The 2982-nt window shown below is 48.6% G+C and overlaps 1 pseudogene; it reads right to left on the bottom strand.

The window, feature by feature from the left end:
* Window positions 1–1585: 1585 nt before the first annotated feature.
* LOC124103667 (phosphomevalonate kinase-like) lies at window positions 1586–2584 on the bottom strand (annotated as a pseudogene).
* Between the last annotated feature and the right edge of the window lie 398 nt (window positions 2585–2982).

Consider the following 2982-nt stretch of genomic DNA (forward strand, 5'->3'; position numbering starts at 1 on the left):
ACTTGCTATGGGAGTACAGTTGGTATGCGCTGCTGCTGTACCTTCTGATATGCCCCAGAGCTCACACAGAGGTCATGCTCCCAGCCAATGAACTGAGCATTGCAGAGCCACTGGAACCAGGTACATTCTTGACTCCTCTCTAGGGCAGCCTCTGCATAGGGTATCCATGTTGACCTGGCTGAAAAATGCTCAGAACTGCACTGCACCCTGAGGCTCTTCTTTCCTCATCCTTATCCACAGATGTCAGACATCCATTGCTGTCTGCACATTTGCTCTGCTCATTTCTGCTTTTTGCAACCTTATCCTTAATAGGCATGTTTGCTGATAAATCTCTTGCATATCTAATCCCGTTTTGGTGTCTGCTTTTTATAAGAATCAAAATGACAGGTGATATCAGTAGTGGTCTAAGAAAATAGTTATAATACAAGATTTGGGGACCACTCACTACCTGGTTGGCAAAAGGATTCCATCCTGAAAGGAAAGTAGGATGTGGATAGTTCCTGGCATAGATGGTGGGCCAGTTGCTGAAAATGTTTTACTCATAATAGCATGAAAATGTCCAGGTAGAGAGGAACCTTTACCATTGTGATAATTCAGGTATTTGAAAGAAATTGGTGGATAATGCCTATCAAGGCTGCAAGGTTGGCTGGTTATTACTAGATTGTAGTGAGGTAAGGGACACAAGAAGACAAAAAAAACTGAGGTGGATAAAGAACAACTAACTAAAGGCTAAATATGAGTGCTGAAGGCCTTGGATGCCTTACAAAAAGGCCCTTATTCCCTGGTAGATCAGACACAGCTGAGAAGCAGAATCTTACTGTAATGAAATACAACAGTTTGGGATACAATTAAGTGCTCAGCAAAGGCAGGTCTGTTACACTAACTTTAGAGCCTTGACTGGAAAAACCTGGGAACCTGAGATATGAGATGGAAACATCAGCATGAACCTTCCTGAGGATGGTAACTCTGCAGAAACTTTGAATCCTTAGAACCTATGCCATTGGCCCACCACTTCTTAGTAAAACTAGCATTTCTTCCATGAGAGAAGACACTGAGAGGCATAGGATCTCCCTCAGGAATTTTCCCCAGCTCCTCTCCTTGCTATTAGATACACAGCTTGGGTTAAGCCTTGTTGGTGACATGACATTCCTAATAAGAGAGGAAAGAGATTATGCCCTGAAAGATTAGTAAGCATTAGCTGTCCTGTGCCATAGGATCCAGGGGAGTTTCTCTGGAATTGGATTCTGAGGGACCTTTATTAAGGTGGCCAAACACAAGACTGGATTTTAAGAATTCATTGTTCAGAGCCACTTTTTCAGGATATGGAATTTAATACCTTGGTAATAATTTCAGGAGTTGGGGCAAAATTGCTCCTAGGGTGACTTTTAGATATCTGAAGAAAGGTATCACCCATGAGGAGAAAAATGGAAAGACCCAAGTCTCTCTGGAAGCTAGTAGAGGAAGAAGAAATAAAAAGCCTTAGGGAAGTGGGCAAAATGGATAGGACATGTGAGGCCAAGAGATCTACCAAAGGATTGTTTGTGTGTGTGTGTGTGTGTGTGTGTGTGTGTGTGTGTGTGTTCCAAGGAGGTTTATTAGTAAGCACACTAGGGAGCTCTGGGTCCTTGCCCAGAACAAGGGGCTGAGAACATCCAGACAGGGAAGTGGGGCCACCAGAGCCAACAAGCCTGGCTCCCGTGGAAATGGCCATGTTCCTGCTTCAAGCACACAGAATTCTCCCTCCTGTGCCCTCTAAGTGTCCTCCTGAGGAGGCAGGGAAGTCGGGCGCCTTCTCCACAGAGAGCCAGCTCCCTCAAGGTTCTCTAATTTGCCTGACAACCACCCGCCCTTGCCCCAAGAAATCTGGACAGGCCCTGTCTGCTCCCCCACCTTGGTCAGGGTTGGGACCCCCACATCCTGCAGAGCCAACCCCATGCCCAGCCCAGCACGCCCAGCTCACTTCGAGAGCCTGACAACTAAAGTCTTGAGTGGACAAATTTCAGCAGGTTGGCCAACTGCTCCTCCAGGTGCTGCTCATCTCCGTGGTTCTCGATGACCCAGTCAAAGTCCCCAAAGTCGTCCAGGCCGCATTCTGACTCAGCGTCATCCACCCCTGGCGTGAACACCCAGCCCCGCTGCTGCCGGCTCTGCTCGGAGGCGAACACGCGGACCGTCTGCATCGCAGCCCCGTAGGCCTCCCGAAACCACTGGATGTCAGACACCCTCCGTGTGTCACTCACCAGCCAGATGGGCTGGGAGACGCCTTCTACGATCTTCCTGCAGAAAAAGCCCGGGTCGGCCCGATGCTTCTCCTCCCCCCAGCGGATCATGTCCCTCCGATAAGCCTCCTTGAGGTGCTGGCGTCCAGAAGTTTCTGGAAGTCCAAGCCGTGCTCCTGAGCATACTGCTCCTTGAGTGGACCAGAGAGCCGGAGAATAGCACAGATGTCAGCTCCAAGTCTGCTCTGCAGCGCCTCGGTCAAGAAGTCCTTCCCGGATTTTCTCTTCCCGCTAAACAGCAGCACCAGTGGCGGGGTGCCTCCCTGCGGGGCCATGAGGCCACTTGGCTTTCCTATCCCCAACGCGGACCCCCAAAGGATTGTGTTTTATGGGAGGGTCTAGATAATACACCACTTATAAGGCCATCAGGAATGTGCCAATAAAATGGCACCAGCATCCCTAAGCCCACTGGAGGCTCTCCTTAGCAGGGCTAATGTTGATCACAAGTCATCAGAGCTGACTTCATTAACAATCATGGGAATAATCCCACCCTTTTCCACAGTAATAGAGGACAGGTGTTGACATTTAACTGACTGAAGCTAGGAGGTCATAATTACTATTATGACCAAAAGGTTTGAGGGGCAGCCCAGGGGGTTTGACCTATAATCAGTTGTGAGGTTACTAAAACAAAAGATCTCTATAGGCAACTTAGACCTTCAGCCAACAAGGGTGCTGCTGACTATCTACAACCAGGAAACAGGAA

This window comes from Marmota monax, unplaced genomic scaffold (genome assembly GCF_021218885.2).
Source record: "Marmota monax isolate L192 unplaced genomic scaffold, Marmota_monax_Labrador192_F-V1.1 WCK01_AAM20220418_F8-fsc00006, whole genome shotgun sequence".
Lineage (NCBI taxonomy): Eukaryota > Metazoa > Chordata > Mammalia > Rodentia > Sciuridae > Marmota > Marmota monax.